The sequence below is a fragment of the Octodon degus genome, unplaced genomic scaffold, assembly GCF_000260255.1.
Source record: "Octodon degus isolate 3935 unplaced genomic scaffold, OctDeg1.0 scaffold00267, whole genome shotgun sequence".
Lineage (NCBI taxonomy): Eukaryota > Metazoa > Chordata > Mammalia > Rodentia > Octodontidae > Octodon > Octodon degus.
The window spans coordinates 1,825,883-1,846,472 of NW_004524843.1; the positions used below are offsets into that span (position 1 = coordinate 1,825,883).

The 20,590-nt window shown below is 38.4% G+C and overlaps 1 protein-coding gene and 1 pseudogene across 1 annotated transcript in view; one reads left to right on the plus strand and one right to left on the minus strand.

Moving 5' to 3' along the window:
- Scn1a (sodium voltage-gated channel alpha subunit 1) overlaps positions 1 to 20,590 on the plus strand; it is a 172,278-nt gene that overhangs the window by 17,491 nt on the left and 134,197 nt on the right. The window lies entirely within an intron of this gene.
- Positions 10,513 to 20,590, minus strand: part of LOC101577692 — a 16,724-nt pseudogene continuing 6,646 nt past the window's right edge.

Genomic DNA, 20,590 nt, shown 5'->3' on the forward strand with positions numbered 1-20,590 from the left:
CTCTCTTTGGGCCTTTTTGAAAACTGTTAATATCCTACTGTCATGCCTTATACTCATAGTCCTCAACTCAGGAACTATGTTGTTAAGTATTTAAGAACACTTTAAGCATTAAATTCACACAAGAAACTTACAAATATGTTTCAAAGTAAATATACTTTTAAAAATCTCTGAAGGAAGGAATTACAGTCAAGACACTTTGACATCAGTTAAAACATTCCCCAGGCTTTCCTCATACAGGGATGACTCTCTACCATATGAACCTGATGGAGTACTCCAAGTAAGGGGGCTTTGCTAACACTAGTGGGGAGAAGAATAGGATGTGGAGCTGGGCTGAAGGATGGTCATTTTTCTTATTTGTCATTAAAACCAATGTTGATTACTGCTTCACCTTTTACAACAGGAACTGCAATCATATCCCCACCAATTTCATCTCTCTGCCGAGACAAAAGTAAAAAATCAATCATGGTGGATCCAGAAATACTTTACTCGCTTCCATTTGGCTTCTTATATGCTGATGCAACTTATGAATATTAATTTCCATCGTAGTTAAATTATGGAAAATCTTGACTAGACTTTTGTGGTACAAAACTACCTGTGTGACCTTGGACAAGTCACATTCCCTCTCTTGGCATTATTTTTCTCCTAGCCAAAATAAAAACCATTATCTGGATACTTTCTTAGAACTTTCCAGCCCCACAGCTCATCAGTGATTGAGCAAAAGCAGTAGTAATGATCTAACTCAATTGACATTTTTTTCTGTTGGGTTGACAGAGTTCTCTATACCTTACTGTTAGGTTTTGTTGAAATTTCACTCTAGAATTTTGGCTCATCAGTACTCAACAGAAGTCATCAATTCATCTTTAGAAATTCTCCCAGACACTTAGAACACATCTGATGGGCAAAGAATGGACATAGTTCTGCTTTCAGAGATTGTAGCACAGGGTCAGGCAGAGGGGAGGTGCACAGAAAGAGGGTGGGCAGGTTGCGGCAAAAAAGAGGAAGTCCTCCATGCAGATGAAATGGAAGGAGCAAATCAGCAAAAATGGGACAGTTCCTGACTTGACTCAAAAAGTGTTTCACCATAAAAAAAAATGTATTTTTGTGTCGACTTCACTTAGTATTGATAATACAGTCTTACACAACAGCTGAAGAAGAAAAGACCAAAATAAAACCAGATTTTCAAATAATTAAAAATTGAAAGCATTGAGTAAACATGAAAATGTTTCTTTAATATGTCTTAGATTTTGATACAGTAAAGGAATGGAAATATTCTATGTAGTGAGAAGAAATTTTGTAATTCAGTACTTGTTGTGAACATAATACAATAGTGGTCTCATCAAATGCTATACATTTGTACATGTAATTCTTCAGGAAATCAGGTTCATGTCTGATTTTGTCTAGCCCACAAAAACTATTTCTTTGGTTTGAGCACACTGTTATTTCCTCTTCAACACAATGGTTACCTATGCCACTGAGAGGAAACTACAGTGAATTTAGACATGAGCATCTGTATGTTTAAAAGGCAATTCTCACCTTTCATGTCTAGGACTGGAGGATCTCTTTCATGATTACCACCTCCATCCTTTCTCTTTCACTTTATTTTATCTATCTATTTATTTATTTATTTATTTATTTATTTATTTATTTATTTATTTTGTATTTTAGGGAAGGGTTCTATAGGGGGTTCAAGGTCTCACTACTAGATCAGACTCGTAGTGATCCTCCTGCTTACAGCCTCCCAAGAGCTGAGATTACAGGTGTGCACCACCACGCCCAGTCTCAATTGCTGTCTCAGCTCACCCTGAGGGCAGAGCCAGCATGTCAGGCCCAGGGATCAAACCCTTGGCCCCTGTACTGGCTTGCAGTTGCTTTAATCTGCTGAGCTATTTGGTCAGTACTCTTTCACTTTAAATTACTACATTTTATTAAGGTATAAGAATAGACTTTGCTATTTTTAATCTTTTTATGGGAAAAAAAGAGGTGGGAGGAGAATGAGGAGTAATTTCAATTATTTTATACAGCTTATATAAAATGTATATACTTATGTGTATGCACACAAATATATAGATTCTATAAACACTTCAGATTTGGAATTAAATCAATTAGAAAAACAAATTTAATTATTCACATTTATTAAAGGTATTTCAAAATTGGTAATCTATGAATAAAAAATCATAAGCCTATGATTTTGATTCAGTAATTTCCATTTGAAGAAAGGAAAATCCCTCCATATTTTGTATATGATGTTCAGAAAAATTTTGCTGAATTTTTTCAGTTGTGGGCTATATGTGCTGTTCTATAGTTTTGAATGACAAATTATACATATATATATTCTGATGCCAGAAGTGTAATTTTTAATATTATGCAATTGTGAATTTAAACTTATAGACAAACAAATTGGCTTTACACCTGAGAGGTTCTTCATTAGAATTTCTCAACTTAATATTCTAATATTAGATAAATTTCACATACTTTTTAAGCTATTTTTCTGAAGGACAAATTAATTTCAAAAGTAAAGATGTAAGTTCATTATTTTTGACTAGGAAATGATTTGTATCTCTAAAATAGTGGCAGCTAAAAGCAATGTGCTCCTAAATATTTTCATAAAAGTAAAAAATGGCAGTATATATTTGCAGAATGCTGCATCTACAAAATAAAACTCTTGGAAAGTAACTTCTACAAAAGTAAGCTTTGGCAGTAGTGAGCTGCTGCTACTGTAGAATGACAACAGTCCTGGCCTTTAACTAAATTTCATCTCAAATTCCCAAAGGGGAAGAGCCAAGATTTGAATCCAGATATTCATACAAGAGTCATATAGACTTAGATCCATATTGCTTGAGTTTCAATTCTGGATTTGTGTAATAATTACCGACCGTGCTGCCAGGATACCTGCCGTCACGCAGCACGTGTGGCATGAGCACCATCTCCTCCGGAATACCCTCCAGCTCACCTAGTTGACCCACCAGCACCCTGTGCCTATGATTTGGAGGAGGGGACAGGAAACCAGTCATGTGTCACCCAGTAACTGTAGATACCTAAATGAATTACAGGGAATCCTAGAAATGCTTTTTGCCTCAAAACTCAAAAGGCAAAAAGTTGTTGCTTTTAACTCTGAGCAAAAAATCTAGAGGACAAAATGAAAGAATTTAACCAGTACTTTGGAAAATTAGGGCCAAAACTCAAGGGTATCTCCCTTCTCCTTGAAGATGTGAAAGTGATTAATAAATAATGAAACAGTTCTATTAGCTTTCCCTTGCTGGGACAAAATACTGTACCTGACACATACAACTTGAGTGGTTTCTGAGATTGAGTTGACAGTTAGCTGGCTCCAGAGCAGAAACAGGGCTGAAAGACATGGGAGGTGAAGGCAACCATCTCATGGCAGCCGGGAGACCGCCAGCCAAGGGAGAACCAGAGAGGAAGATGCCACTGACTAGATGCAATCCCCATGGTCAGGCCCCTAGTACTCATGCAGACCTAACCAAAATGGTGCTTTGCTAATCGTGCAGGCATCTTACTAGCCAATCAATTGGACAATCAAGATTTACCATAATAGGGCTGGGGAGATAGCTCAGTGGTCTAAGCACCTATCTGGCAAGTACAAGGACCCAGGTTTGATCCCCAGTACCACATGCCATGCCTTCGGTGTGCCTTGCCAGCCACCGAAACCAGATATGGTGGTGCATACCTGCAATCCCAGTGCTGGGGAGGCTGAGAGACAGGAGGATCACTATGAGTCTGAACTGTATAGTGAGACCCTGCATCCAATTATAAACAAAATTAACTATAAGAGTGACTAAATAAAAAGCTCATAACTATGAGATGGACACCAGAAGACTGTTTATGATAATATTAAATAACATTTAGATAATAATCACACTAATTAATTATTCAGTCTTCTGATGTTAAGGTATCTCTTTCATTGAACACATTCAAGATCCTAGTCATTGTGACAGACTGTCCTGTATGTTTTGAAACTGACAGAGGAAAATATCAGGTACAACTTTGTCTACCTGAGTGACCTCAGACCTACCCAAATCTACTGACAGAGATGCTGCACCACAATATTCCCTTTGGAACCAGTCCCCTTAGCTAGCTTCTCAAGTCCCAATGTTCACAAACTAAAAGTCATTGTCATGTAGGAAAGAGCTGGAAAAGGCTTTCCAACTCCTGAGACAAGATTTCAGAGTCTCTTCAAAGGCTCAACTTTAAAGACAGCTGAAGAGGACAGAAACTGCTTTTTACTAGTTAAAATTTCAAATGTATTATCAAAAAGATATAAAACCATATGCTAGTTAATTAAGCAATCATGCAAAGATAAATAAAATATACAGCATATTCCTCAGGGAATTTATAATTTCAGAAGTGAATAAATCGTGCATGTGATACCTTAAGGACAAGATCAAGTGGAACAAGAGTAATAGTCATGTAAGGTAACAATGATAAGTTTTCATTTTAAATTTTATGCCAAAGTTTAACAATATATGATCATAAGTATAGGCTACATAAGTTTAATAAAATTACTGTGCTTTGCCTTTATGGCAGGACTTTTAAAATGAGGAATATTTAAATTGCCAATGTTGTGAATCTGCTTAAGCCCTGATGAATGGCGTGTCCATGTGAAGAGTGGTGAGCTATTTATTAGAAGTACACTTCGAGCAGTGGGTGGACGTTGGCCTTTTTAAGGATCCATGTGAGAACACTCATTTATTCTCATTATTCTCAGGGCCGTCAACTTAACAAATGACTATAATCCATGAAAGAAACATAAAATTGTTTCATAATTAACAAAAGAAAAAGAGTGTAACCTACAGAGAACTTAGAAAGACATTAAAGAAACAGATATTTGACTGCAACATGTAAAGACTTGGTAGAGCTTGGCAGGCACAGAGGGATGGAAGGCTGGGAAGACAATGGTGGGAACAGAAGGTCCCACCTTTCAAAGGCAGGGTGTGTCTCTCACGAAATCTGCACACCTTTCCATCAACTACTGTGTCAATATAAACTCTATGAAAGGAGAATTTTGATATGATTTGTTCACTCGTATCACTTAAATATCTGGAAAAAAAAAAGCCTGGCATGAATGGTAAATAAATGAAGTGTCAGACACCCAGAATATGAACAGGATTTTAATAACTAATGTACCTAAAGCTTTGTTGCTGTGAGTGAACTGTGTAGTACTCAACAGAGTAATAGAAACAAAATTCAATAAAGCAAAACTTGGTTTTATCTGGCTTGATCATAGAACTACAAATCAGGGAAATAGGTAGATCTTCTAAGCAATACAGTTGGAGACAGAAAAGCCATTGGGAACCCGGAGATTTGCTTGGTCTTGTCTTTTATCACTCTTTTTCCTCTAACTGTGTGATGTGTTTCTCTCTACGCTCTGGCCCACACTGATCCTGAGCCTGGATAGTGACAGAAGTTTACCAGACAACAATCAGAGTCACAAGTATTAGTTATTTTGACTGAGGCAGCTGGGAAGATATCTTTCCCTTGTCTAGTCCCTGTATCCAAAGGGTCAGTTCATTCCCCCTTTTTTTTAATGTATCAGTTATTTAATTAGGTTCTTATTAAGAAATTTAGAACACTAACTTATGAGAATAAATTCTATTCATAAGAGCAAAAATGGATCTCAGGTAGTCCAGGAGCTGAGGAACAGCTTTGATTTTTGCTAAAAAAAAAAAAAAAAAAAAAAAAAATACGGGAGATGAAAGCACAAGCCTAAAAAAAAAAAAAAAAAAAAAAAATCCGAATGAGTCCACTGTTTTCTGATCCACCTTGCAGTGCTCTGAAATCTGGTATCTTTTTCTCAGTGTCTAAGATCTCGCCCTCCTGGTGTCTGGCTTTCCACAGCTTCTTCTTGACGTAGGCATCAGTGAGGTGTTTATGGATTTTCACTTTGCTGATACTAATTTTTGTAGAGGTGGCAATTAAAAATTTCTGGTGTTTTTTTTTCTTCATGAAGAAAACACATATATGTGTTTCTTCATAGAGGAACACCAGGCTAAGAGGCCCAGTCACAAGTAGCAAGCCACTGGCCAACTGCTTTAGGAAGACCACTCTCTAGCCTCTGTGACGCCCCGTGAGGATGATCAAGATGGTGCTGGGAGTGATGCTAGTTTGAAGTGTCCTCAATGCTGACTGAAGGGTTTCTTGCCATGGCTCAAGAGCTTTTGGGGCACATCTTCAGTAGGGTAGTTTCTAGGCATTTTTTGAAGCTTAACGACCCGGCTACCTCCATTCTTGTCCCCACCAACTGGTTTTGTGATCATAGCAAGAACTTTCTCCTCCTTTTTCTTCTCCACCTTTGATTTAGCAGCTGTGTACTTTCTCTTGTACAAAGCCTTTCTGGAACAATTGCATATTGGGAGTATCTACCAATTCCTCTAACTAGGACAGGACTTTAGCTGCAGTGGGGCTGCCCCTTCTTGGACTTTTTTGCCTTCACCTTACCCTTTTTACCAGTACCACTGGCAGAAGCCTTCTTGGCTTTGGGTTCTTTCTCTTGTGTCTGGCTTCTCAGTTTTTGTACTCACCATCTTGCAAGATGTGAAAGGGAGCTAAGTTTCCCAGGTCATTTCATTTCTTGAAATCGAGAAAGGATGCCTGTTCGTAGGACTATTAAGAGAATACATGCAACAATGTCATCCTGTGTTATATGTAATTAGAAGACATTAAAGTACATTGTTCAGGATGTTCTAATTTTTATGCCAAGTAACATGGAATATGTTGATCTTATGATTAAAAATAATATACACTGCCAGTTAGTTTAAATATTTCCCACTCTCTTTTCATCTCTAAAATTCTAGTAACTACTTAGCAGATGCCGATCACCTGACACAGCAGCTGCCTCCAGAACTGCCCCGATTGTCCCAGGGAGTGAGCAGTGGCATTTCTCAGACACTGAATAACTTCAAATGGATGTGTTCGTGCTATCCTGATTGGCTTTTGTGCATGTGTAGGGCTTCTGAGCTTGAATAGGAAATTGTCCGAGTCAGTTTCTTTATGGATGAGAAGATGGACATGTGAGATTGCAATATGAACCTATTATTAAGGACTGGTAAATGTTCTGTCAACACAGACATAATGATTAAATCTCCATGTTTCTAAGACAGAAAAAGAAAGATAAATGTTTAGTTATGTTGCCAAAAAATGAATTTTGGGACCAAAAACATAGTTTTGGGGGGTTTTTTGTTTTGTTTTGTTTCAGAACTGGGGATTGAACTCAGGCCCTTGCGCTTGCCAGGCAAGCACTTATTCTACTGAGCTATCTCCCTAGCGCCAAGAGAGCATAGTTTTATAAGCTATGCATTGTTGAATATATCTCAATATGGCTTATAAAGCCTCAGTACTCTCAATTACAGAACAAAAATAATTTTAGTAATATTTATAGTATCTATCTTGTCATCAGAAGAAATAGAAAGCTAAATATTGAAGGTGACATATAGCCAGTAGTAAATCATAGGCAATGACAGTTTTCACCAGCAAATATCTTAGGTGTCCAAAGAAAAACAACCAAGGTTAGGCTGGGGAGATAGCTCAGTGGTCTAAGAGCCTGACTGGCAAGAACAAGGACCCGGATTTGATCCCTGGTACCACCTGCCGTGCTGGTCCCACCCTGGGCCCACTGAGCCTGCCACTGAAACCACATGTGGTGGCAAACGCCCATAATTCCTGCACTGGGGAGGCAGAAACAAGAGAATCACTCTGAGTCTGAGATGAATAGTGAGACCTTATACCAAGTACATAATTTTTTTTTAAAAAAGAAAAGAAAGAGAAACAACCAAGGGGAAATATTTACTGAAAAATAATTAATCTACACATAATTAATTAGAAATTTATACATGATCAAATATGAAAGACCAATTCAATTTTAAAATCCAATATATACGTAGAAAGCTCTATTTCCAATTCCTGGAGTTACAAATAGCTTAGCGTAGGCCTCCATTGTCTCAGAAAAACCTCAGATTCATGGCTTTATTTTATTTTATGATGTCCTACTGGATAGAACATATATTCAGTTATTAAAACGCATTATTGTAGTTGAGCTTTAGGTCATATCCACAAGATGAAGAGCTATATTGCAGTTTAAGGCAGTAAAACTATAGAAAGCTGCAAGGACAAGATATTGTTTCATATCAAATCACATCTGAACACGGGAAACATGTTCATTTCCAGAGAAGAGTTCAGTGACTTAGTACCAAGCATGCTTGTCAGTGTTGAACTTGAAGAGCTCACATCTGTTCACTCTGGACTGTTCAGTATAGCCAGAACTTACTGCTATAAAAATAAGAAATATTCTCATCTAGTCAAGTAGATCCCTTTAATAAAGACATAAATCTACAATAAAGGGCTACTCGATTTTCCTGGTTGAATATAAAGATAAATGAAAATTTATTAATACATTCTATAATCTGTAAAATTAACCATGACTTATAATAAGAATAAAATAACATTCCCAAACAAATGTAACTGAATTTTTTTGCTTCATAGTAGCTATACTTATAGCTACTAAGCTGCAGATGGGTGATCTTTTTCATCGGGTGTACGAAAAATTAAACTTTTTCATATTTGAGTTGTTAGTGGAAGGATGGAGCAATGAGGAAGAGCCGGGAATCAAGATGAAAGGAGAGAGAGGGAGAGAAAGAGAGACAGAGGTGGAGATAGAGGCAGAGACAGTCACAGCCAGAGCCAGAGGGGAGGGGGAAGGAGACTGCGAGGAACTGTTCAATGTTTGGCCACTAGATGGCAATGCAATGTAAGGGGCCTCTACTTTTTTTTTTTTTTTTTTAAACAAGCTGTTTGCTGATTTGTATTAGGTACCACAGAGTGAGGAGAGCGTGAAGCCGAGAGGATACTGCGGAGGTCTCTGGTGCATGTGTGTATGTGTGCTTGATTGTGTGGAGTGTGTGTGCGTGTGTGTGTGTGCGCGCGCGCTCGGCCCCGAGGAGACTGCAGCCCTTGTCGATACTTGGTCACCTTTTGCAAGGAAGCTGAACAATTGCAACTGAAGGCACACTGTCAATTGGCTTGTCTTTGGGGTGGCTCTTCCTCGCTGCAGATGGGTGATCTTTTTCATCAGGTAAGCCGGCTAATTGTTTCATTGGGATTTTAGGTGTATTCGCTGCTGTCATTCCTTTGGAGAAAGAGCTGGTGGAGATCCAGTTTGGATAGAGCAGGAAACCCAGCTTTGTCGGTGAATTCTGACCAACCGTCCCCCTCCTCCCTTGTCTCCCTCCCCCTCCTTTACCTTTCCCCTCCCCCTCCTGTCTATACCTTCCATGAACTGAAATGAGGTTTGTTTGCAGTTCAGCATTTTGATACAAGATGAGATTCTTTGGCCTGAAATAACCTGGAATCTGGCCAGTTCTTGTCATTGCTCGCCTTCGTCCTATTCAAGGCCTCCTTTTGAAGCCCCCTCCCTCACTGGTGCTTTGCAGCTGACTGTAAATAGAGGTCATATTGTTCCTAAGCATGGAGCAAAAATTAGATCTCAGTTTTAACTCCACAGGACAAAAAGAAGGCAGCCTGCCTGCTGCCAAAGCCTAGAATTGCAGGAGTGTCGGCTTCCTAGGGCAGAGGCTGGGATGCTGGGAAGAAATGCCACCTGCCATGAGTGGGAGGGGACAGTGACTTTCCCCCTAACTCAAATTGAGCTGCCCATGCACAGGAACTTGTGGGACGTGGAAGATTCCCTTGGTCCGTGTAATGCCAAGTAGGAGAGACGGGTTTACTTTTAATTAGACAGAGGTCACAATCAGCAATGATACTGCAGCTGCTGCTTGGTTCCCAGGGAGAACTGTCTTTCTTTTTCAAACAGCACAAGAACTGTTTCTAGGTGAATGAGAGGCTTTTTCACGTGCTTTGGTAGCATGGATTTCCTCTCTCCTACCTGTTTGAGGTATGTGCTTAGAGACCTCTCCTCTTGCCGTGCATTATGTCTACTAATTTTGTGTTTGTTTTGGTTCTTTCCAGTGTGCTGTCCCTTGTTTTAACAAATCAGTATGAACAGAGTGGGGTAGGTGCTTCTTCATGTGTCCCATGAAGTAACACATGTGGTACGAAGTGACATGTGTCGTATGCTTCTGTCCGTACATGCAAGTTACTAAATATTTGAGGTGTAGTTGCAAACTTGCAAATTGCTAGCTGCTGTTGCTCTCACACCTATTAAATGTAGTTTCTTTCTCTATGGGTTTGCAGGTTTGCGTGGTATTTATGATGCGCTAGTATAGTAACAGAACATATTTCCCCAGAATGCACTTTAAATCATCCCAAGAGAATGCCAAGCAGAAACAGGAAAATTCCATGCTGAGGTTGGTGTTTCCTGTTTCCGTCCCTCCTGCCCAGAGCAGGAGATAGCTTCCCTTTCCTATTTGCTGCAATTCCTGGCCTGCTTGGGTGATGCAACTTGGGGCTCTCATCGATGGTTCACCTGGCGGGTGTCTCACACTTTGCTTTCCCTCAGCTGTGCATTTCAGAAGTAGGATAACTATGGGGGGAAAAACTCCTTTAAAACTCCCCTTCGAGGTCGTTGCTTTCGTAATTGCCACAAAGCATTTCTCTCTTCTTAGGAGGAATGTTGCAATTTAGGCCTTCCTCCACAAAGCTCCTGGAAGAGATTTTTAGATGGTGTCTATTTTAGGAACATAATGTGTAGACAGGAATGGATGGCCACAGAGATTTACGGGAAACCAATTTTGCAAAGACGTGAGGTAACATTATAAACCACTAGAAGAGAGCACAATGGCTGGTTATATCACATGAAGCCAGCTGTAGAATTAGTTTTCGTTAAACTCAGAGCACTTGTATGTGCGGCATTTTCCCCCTTTGCTCCACAGTTTATGGGGAGCTGGTCATGTCCATATACATTTGGAAGGCAGGTACATCGGAGTGCTCCTCCTGGTAAAGCTAACACTTTGGACCTTGCAGCCAATTCTGATACTGTCCATTTACATGGCTCCTTCTTGCTGGGAAATTTGCTATCTGGAGATTCGTTTACTGTGACAATATCCCTTTAAGACAGGGCCGGGAGGTTTTCTCCATCTAGTCAGGCTGGGGAGGCACAATTGGAGACCTAATTAATTATACAGCATGCAAGAAGGCGCTGGGGATACCAGCCAGCATTCTGCATTCCCACCCAGAACCCTCAGGGGCAAGTGGACAAACCCAAAGACTACTTTGTCACCAGGGGACCACAACCTCAGGAATCCACAGAGGGATCTAGTAAGATGTGCTCAATGCCTTGTGCAGAGTAAGAGTAGGTCAGGAAGCCCAGAGTGAGGAAGAACTTCTGAGCACGTTTTCTGGATATTCTTGACAACCAAAGGAAATGGGGATCTTGTCTTGTGCTACTTCTAGGACAGAACAGACAAGGCAATTCCTAAGCTTGTGTTGGTGACAGCTTCACATGGGGCTCATCCCTCCAAACGTTAGCCAGGAACCTGCATAAAGTGCTGTTTCCTCCTGACAGTGGGAAAAGCTGACCCCTACCACCAATTCATGTACTTTCAAAGAGCTCAAGTTCTGCTCTCTCTCAGCTACCTTGGAAGGGAGGTGGGGAGAGAGAAAATCAGCCATTAAGGGGCTTGTCTTGGTCACCATCTCTGTCAGTGAGACCTTGCTGATAAAGTGATCCTATGCTTTTGAAATTCTGATTAGCCAAGTAAGCAATTTACAGCTCAATTTCAATTTTGCTGGTTTCAGGTAGGGCTAAGGAATGTATTTATTCTCAGCGAATTGGTTAAAAAATCCCAACTTCTCCAACTTATGCATGTCCTAAGTGTACATGTTTTTCCAGTGTACATGTTTCATTTATTAATATATTTATTTTCAAAAGCCATGCAGAATTTACTCCACACCAGCTACTTTTCTAGGTTGTACCTTATAAATGTCATTTCACTGAATCCCATGAAGTAGTTGCTATGGTCAAGACTGCAGATGTGGAAACCAAGGCACAGTTCGATTTCTCAGTTGCCCTCCCAGACACTTGGGTAAATGACTGAGCACCGGCTCAACTCAGGTCGTTGAGCTTCAGCACCAATGCCACTTTCTTTGCCCATCCCTGTGCCATTGTCAGCCTTCCTTGCACTGAAGGACTTGCCCTCTGAAGCCACTAAACTGAGACCTCATGTGATAAGAAGAGGCGGAAGCATAGAAGCTTGTGTTTTGATCCCCCATCATGGCCAGAACCCATGAGCTGCTCAGAAGTGTTTGGAAGTAAAAGACTATGAATGTGATTTCAAAATAATTCAGTAAGACAGAAAGATAGCGCTCATTTGTTCTTGCATTCAACCTTTTCTTCTTATATTTGTATTGTTTCAAAATGAACACCCTCAGGATCCACCTTCATACATTTCCCAATGGCTTGATCTACCTCACTCTCGCTTACTGACCGATGCTGGGCTTCTTCTCTAGGAAAGCTGAATGACTTCTCTTTTAACTAAAAGTAGATCTTACTTTTTAGTTTTCTCTTGTCCTTGCCTTCTTCTATTACCTGCTTCTCCTTTGGTGCTACCTCTACAACCCTAGTAGTTTTGACAAAGTAGGGTCAATGACAGACTTCATTTTTTTGTTTCTGTTTTCTTTGTCATCTGTGCTGTTGGCATCATGTATAAGAAACTATTACTTAACCCTCCTTAAAAAAAATTCTATTTTTTGTACAAGTGTTGTCATTTTAGCTCTTCTGTTTAGGTCTGTGATCCATTTTGAGTCAGTATTTTGTGTGCATTGGAAAGTAGAGCTCCAGCTTTGTTCTTCCGCTTGCTGGTATTGTTCATCCAATACCACTTGCTGAAAGAACTTCATCCAAATGAACTGTCTTATAAATATTATGGCCATACCTCTACGATTTTAGCATCAATACTTTACACTAGGTGGTAGGGATACATTTTTAAAGAAAAAGTCATAGAAATTGTCCTTTTAGGATATTCATGTGACTTTCAAGTGTGAGAAAATTGAGTCATATATTCTTTACTGTCACATATTTTTAAAACTAAATTCAAGCTAAAGTTTTCTGCTCATTATTGCAGGCACATTCATTTTTGACTGTCCTGGAAAGTTAGCGTAGCAATCGTGTGTAACTCTTTAATGGGCTAAACTTGCTGGACAAATACTACTAATTATTTCTATAAAACATCTCTATTGATTTGCATATGTTCTTCTGAACTTTTGAAACATTATACACATTCTTTAAAAGATATATAGCTAATTTGCTTTTGTTTCAAAAATGCCATTAAAGGAAATGAACTTGAGGTTGAGGTTGGCCATTTCAATAGAGTTGGTTGTTGAACTGGTCACCTTGCACTGCCATAACAAAACACCACAGACTAAGTGGCTTAACCAATGGAAAATTTATTTCTGGTACTTTTGGAGGCTGGAAGTCTACACACAAGGTGGGAGATGTAGCTCCTCCTGAGGCCTTTTTCCTGGGCTTGCTTTTGCATCTCTTCTCATTTGTTTCTTCACATTTTCTTTCTTCAGTGCACATGCATCTTGGATGGCCCTTTGTGCATCCCAATTTCCCCTTATTTGGATGCTGGTGAAGTTGAATAAGAGTCTTCCCTAAGCCAGCTTGCCAAATGTCCAGGCTCTACGTGTAGACACACACACTCTGAGGTACTACAGAGCAGGACTTCAGAGCATTAATGTAGAAAGACATGAAATCCACCCCTAATATTTGTTTTGGGTTTCACTTTTAACTGCTAAAATGACAACAAAGTTAGTATTGATAATTTCATTATTGATGAAATTGTTATACTCATGATGAATTTTCACTATACAGTGCCTCGTGATACTAGACAAGAGTCTGTGTATGTGTTAATGTTATAAAAGCAACCAGTGAGGTTTCTACTAGGGAGGCAAGATGCGTAACAAGGGGCCAGGGAGATGGCTCAGTAGAATAAGCACTTGCCTGGTAAGTGCAAGGGCCTGAGTTTGATCCCTGGAACAACAACAAAAAAATCTATTATGTGTAAAACTATTCTAGTCAAAAGAATAAATTCTATAAGGCTACTGGGAAAGCAGTGGAATGCCTGAGTATTTTTATCATAATATATTCATGAGTCTACAAACTTTGTCTAGCAATACTAACAGTTTGAAAATTTTATAACCAAAAAAACTGGGGTCAAGAATCTAATATACAACTAGATTTTAAATATTAAGTGAGTAGAATTCTGCAAGTTGTTTTATTTGGTAACCTACATATCTCTCTTAAGAATTTAGAAAATGGTTTAGAAATGTATCTATATATATGGAGATTCTATCATTTGCAGTTGACTGTTTGAGTAAAAATAGACCTTATACAAAAAGATTAGTATTCAAAAATAATCTAACAGAAAGCACCTATAAATACTGAGATAACCACATACATTTTTAAACTTTAGAATCAAATTGGCAAAATCAAGTTAGAAGATTCTCAAATGGAATGACAACAGGAGTGAGTGAGCAGACTGAGGAATCAAACCAGAAATGGCAGAACAATGAGGCGAATTATTAGGATACGTTGCATTTGATTTTTTTAAATTATTATTAAGGTGTTTAGGGGTAGGAATTGGTGTGAAAAGTAATCCATTATCAATAGCATATTTTTTATAATGCCTAGGTTATTTTAAAGAAAAATTAATCATGTAGATAGTAAAGCCAATTGCATAAAGAAAACAGAGCTTGGGGTTTCCAGTTATCTATACATACAACGGGGACACCTGAAATAATTTTACATATAATGATTTCAGTCGAAGAAACTCATTGGATTTGAAAATCCTGGAAAGAGTGACTTTGAGACTTCACAAATACTACCAGGCAGCAGTTTTGATAGTCTCTTGGAATGTGATATGCCACTAAGAAAGGCCGATAGTATTTTGGGCTATTGTAAGTCAGTATATTGGTACAAAATCCAGGAGAAAACTGATAGGCTTGGGTCTAGAGTATCCGAATCTCATTGCCACCTGGGCTTGGAGTTTCAGGTTTCAAGGGACTTGTGTGATCTGGAAGATTGAGCAACCGGTGGGCAGGGAGTGCCTTTGAAAAATTTTCAAAGGGGAGTTTGAGCCTAGATAAGAAAAAGCTAAATAGGAGTCATTAAGCAAAAGAAAAGAAAATAGAAGAGTTCTCTTCACCACAAACCCTGCTACAAGGGCCGGCCAAATAGCTCAGTGGATTAAAGTGCCTGCAAGCAGGCACAGGGGTCAGGGATTCGATCCCCAAGGCCTGGGGTGCCAGCCCGCCCCCAGGAGTGCGCTGAGAAGGCAACTGAGACTGGGCGTGGCGGCACGCGCCTGTAATCCCAGCTCTTGGGAGGCTGTAAACTGGCAAATCACTACCAGTCCGATCTAGTAGTGAGACTCTGAGCACCCTATACCCTGTAGACCCTTCCCTAAAATACAAAAAGAAAGAAAAAAAAAAAAAAACCTGCTACAAATCTCAAAGAATAAAAACCCACCTCCTTCTCAGGGAGGGGTCGGGACCTCGTGGCCCTTTTTATTCTCTCTTTTTTTTTCATTACTATACATTTTATTTTACCCTCTATTTTTATGTAATCTTCCTTTCAAACACTCTATTTAATGGAATATGTAAAAACATTTTCATGGTTGTGTTCTCAATGTGTTAATGATTTCTTTCTTTTTTTTACCATAATTTTATTGTGAGACAAATAGCAATGAGACAGTTGTGTTAATGATTTCTGAAGGATATGAAGCATAATCAAAAAAATAGAAAAATTCTTAAAGGGAATTCAGCCATTATTTTCAGTCTGCCCACAAGACCTCCTTGTGTTGCTTTGTGAACTTTCAGGGTATCTCTGAGGGCAAAGCTAGTTTCATAATAGTACGAAAACATGATTTAGCTTTTTTCACTGTACTGCCATTTACACTTATGGTGCAAGAATAACTAAAACTTTTTCACACTAAGGGCAGTGAACTATATTTATAGTTGCTCTATTCTTCACTACTGTTTATTTTCAGGAGAAAAACAAGTAAATAGAAAAATAAATAAATTAAAAGCCAATTTCCATAAAGAAATGTCTTCAACAAAGCAGCAAACATTAATCTGATTTCACCTAGAACCTCAAATATATGTATTTTTAGTATTTTGTTTACTGAAATGGATATATAAAGAACATCTGGCACATATCAAAGAACGACAACAGTTTTCTCAAAGAAGAGTTTAACTTGAGTCATAAAGTAAATCAGATGGATTTTCATGGAAAACTCTATTTGAAAAAGTGACTCAGACAAATTTTGATTATAAAGTTTTAAATATCAACCACAATTTTGAAAATGAATCAAAGTCTGTCATTTCAAGAAAATAACTGACAGTATTAGCTGCCAATGATAAAATTTGACTGTTCAAGAAAGAATTTGAGTTTTGGAAAATTTGTATCTCCTACCATGAACGCAATAGCTTCTCACAGTTTCTGATGCGATGACATGACATTAACTGATAAATAAAAAGATGTGTCAACATTTTGAAGTTATGTATATCCAAGTCAGTTAACATTTCACAAATGGATAATGCCCATAATATATTCAGCATAGTGCCTGGCTATCCATGTTAAGGTAAAGATAAGCCAATGGATTTGCTTAGGAGAAACAGAACATTAAATCAGGCATGGTGGGTATGCCTCTAATCCCAGTGTTGGGGAGACTGAGACAGAAGGATCACAAGTCCAAACTGCATAATGAAACCGTGTACCAAATACATAAATAGATAGATTAAAAAAGGAAGATACATGTTTGTCAATTTGCTTTCAGATTCTACTTGTCTAGTTTTTGTGGGTCATCTTAAAGAAATGTTCATGATTATGTGGAAAGACCGTTAAAGTATTCCAGTTGACTGTGTGAGTTAGATTTTCTTCATATTCGTCACTGAAATATGAATTACAATGGACTGAATCTCACATTATTCTGTTTTCTGTGCTGGAACACAATACCTGACACCTCCTACTTAAGAAAGCTTTGATTTAGTTCTTGGGTTCAAGGGATCCAGTGCATGGTAAGGGAGCAGGCCCAAAAGCAGGAAGACTAGGGCAGAAGGTGTGTGTGGGGCAAAAGCTCATTGTCTATGGTGACCAAAAAGCAGAGCCAGGAAATAGTGACCCTGGGGAGGGAGGGAGAGAAGGAGGGCCCGATACACATGCCAAGGTCATGACTTTATGACCCACAGAGATGCACCAAGAAGGGTGCTTTACTAATCTCCTTGATGAATCTTAAGTCAATCAGGTGGCAGTTGCATTCACAAATGCAGTAGATTTAAAAATCTATATATATTAAGCTATGTTTTTATTTTATTTTTTTTAATTTTTGTATTTTAGGGAAGGGTCTGCAGGGTGTTAAGAGTCTCACTACTAGATTAGACTCGTAGTGATCTGCCTGTTTATAGCCTCCCAAGAGCTGGGATTACAGGCACGTGCCACCATGCCCAGTCTCAATTGCCATCTCAGTGCACCCTGGGAGCAGGGCCAGCATGGCAGGCCCTGGGAATTGAACCCCTGGCCCCTGCGCCTGCTTGCAGGCACTTTAATCCACTGAGCTATTTGGCTGGCCCTAAAGCTAGATTTTAGAGATGTATAAATCTATAAAATTATTACCCATGTCAATATTTTTCTTTAGAAATATGGTTATTCTTACTTCAATTTCATTTTGTTAACATGTTGTTTATCCATGATTATTACTTATAAATTTATTGATATTTACTTAATATTTTTAATATTTTTATTTTAATTTCTAATATAACAAATAGCAAAATACTTAATCAACAAAACTGAAAGTGTATTAGGTTCTCCAATAATGTTAATAATTACACTTTGTACTCAGCTTCTAAAATCATCAAATTTGGTGCTTAATGCATTCTGATGTTAAAATATTGTCCCAGGACTTGTCCTTTTTGTGTTGACACATAGGCTTGAATTTATGTGCATTGCCTCTTGACTCACTATGTTCTCTATCTGAAACATTTTGTTTGTTACTCATGTTTTTTGGTACTAATTGCTCTTCAGGAAACCAATTCACAAAGAGTGCCACCATGTAGTGATTGGGGATAAGGCTTCGTGGTAGTGTTTTCCTGCCATGCAGGAGGTTCTAAACTCAATCTCCAATACCTCAAATAATAAGCACAATATTTACAATATAAGGGAGACTTCAAACACACAATCTGTAATATCATCAGGATAAATTTGACAATTCATCGGATTCTAAGTTGCATTTATATGCGCTGTATTGCATACATGCATAAGTGGAGATTATTACAATACATGTACAACCCCTTGATGTTATGCTGGATAGGGAAATGTTTGTCATGCTATATGAACACATTTGTTGTTGCTACACTATAAACTGCACATGTCAATTTTCTTCAGTAAAGTTTAGTAAAAGTGGGTAAAAAGTGTTGCAAGGCACATTATAAAAAACATAAATGGTAAAAAAATAAAACATAAATGCTCTAATATTCTTATTTGGATCTCATCTCCCTAATCTGGAAAAATCCAAGAATTATGGTCTTTTCTCACCCTCCCCTGGCCACTTGGCCCCAGTTATCATCTGACCTCCACATGTTCCCGGTGAGTGTACGGCACGTACGTACAGCAAACCCCTACTGCTAAAACTGTGGCTGTGCCCTCAATGAAAAGCCCCATTCTTCAAGATGGTGGGTCTGTGGGGTGTCTACACTGTCCTCCTACTCTTTGCGCTCTGTATTCTAACACTGGTCCCACAGAAGTAAATGCCTATCTCTGACTATCGGGAGCTGTTTCGGTCTCAGGCTTTGCTGCTGCTTCGTCTGCTTGAAAAACCATGACCTCCGCCTGCCCGGGCACGAATCATCTCCCTTTGGAGCTGTGCCTATCCCCGGTTCAAACTTCTGTCATGGCACTGAGGGCCTTTCACTGTGCTGTTCCCCCCTCTGTGATGTTGCACCTTCTTTTGCAATCTGGTGCAGTACATTATCAAACGTGACCAAACTTCATCACCACTGCCTAGTTTAGTTTTGAGTAGATAAATACTCAATAGAAATTTGGTAAACCAAAAGGAAACAAGAGTTTTAGAATAAACTTACATGCCCACTAATTCTATACTTCAAATAATATTTTTGGAAATAATATTTTTGTAAAATGATTAAGCAGTTGTAACCATCCTACTAACCTGTTTTGAAATTGTTTCATTGCTATTTTATCTTTTTTGCTCACTAAAATCAATAAAAAATCATTTCTGAGGTAAAAAAAATTTAAAAATAAAATTATTAGGCAACAAATAATAAATTTTATAATTCTTTTATTTTGCTATACAAATCGCAGACTCTCATGAAACTCAAGTACACTGTAATTGCTCATTGCTTTTCAAAGTAATTCTGAATACTTTTCAAGTTATTATCTTTAGCTCTTATGACGTGATTCTTTCTTTTATCACTTTGAGAAATATTTTGATTTTTGCTGGAGTCTAATTTTTAAAAAGTAACCTAACTACTACCATTTCATAATTAGAAAAAGTGTAGCTACGGTGGTTTTTGTTTTTTGGTTTTTGTTTTTTGTTTGCTTTTTGAAGCAGGATTTTACTATGTAGTACAGGCTGGCCTTAAACTTGTGTGTAGCGCCATGCTGCCTCAAATTTTCAGTGATCCTCTTGCCTCAGTCTCCCAAGTTGTGAGATCACAGGCATGTGCCACTATGCCTGACCTATCATAAAATGTTTAGAACATGTATAAAACCATAGAGAAGAAAATAGTGTTCGTGTCTCATAGTCCATTGAATTTTTATACCAAAAAAGTATTGCTTTTAATATTTTAATATTTTGCTTTATACCATTGTTGTTTTTTTGAATGAGATTCTTATAGTATCAGTTTTGTATGTCTTGCATTTTAGCCATTTTTGTGTCATTAGACAGAACTCAAAAATATAATTTTAGTATCTACGTATTATTTCATCACATTTTAAAAATGTATTGTTTAAGCATGGAAATTGTTTCTACGTGGGTAGGACATGTGTTTTGAGAAAACCTTTACACGTTAAAGACATCAAGAATTTTATAGTCTTATTAATAAGACTGAGATTGTTGCCTAAAAGGTACCCTACAGGCAAGTGCTGCTCCTTTTTTTTTTTTTTTTTTTTTTTTTTTGTACTGGGGATTGAACTCAGGACCTTGCGCTTGCCAGGCAAGCACTTATTCTACTGAGCCATCTCCCCGCCCCAAGTGCTCCTTGATAGGAAGCAGAACCCACAGCACCCGCATAGCGCGGACCAGAAGACATAGCTAGCGAAGGCTTGAGGCAAGGCCGCGTGCATGGCTTGTTGCAGCGGCTGTTTTCTTCAGCTTGGCTTCTGCTTCCTGATCTTCCCTGAGGAGAAGAATTTCACAAGGGAACTCGCTCGCTGCTTCTATTCACTTTCCTTTCCTCCTTCCCTTTGTTCAAGCTTTGGAGCTAACTAATAGTTCTAAAATTTTTCCATATTTTCAAAAAAAGACAAAGTACTAATATATCAACCCTTAATAACTGTTCAAAAATAATTGCATCATACTATTTCAGATTGATCTACCACTTTCTGACAGTGAGCAGCTCTCTTCTTAGGCTTGTCAATAGAGAGTTTTTAAGGGATTTAAATATT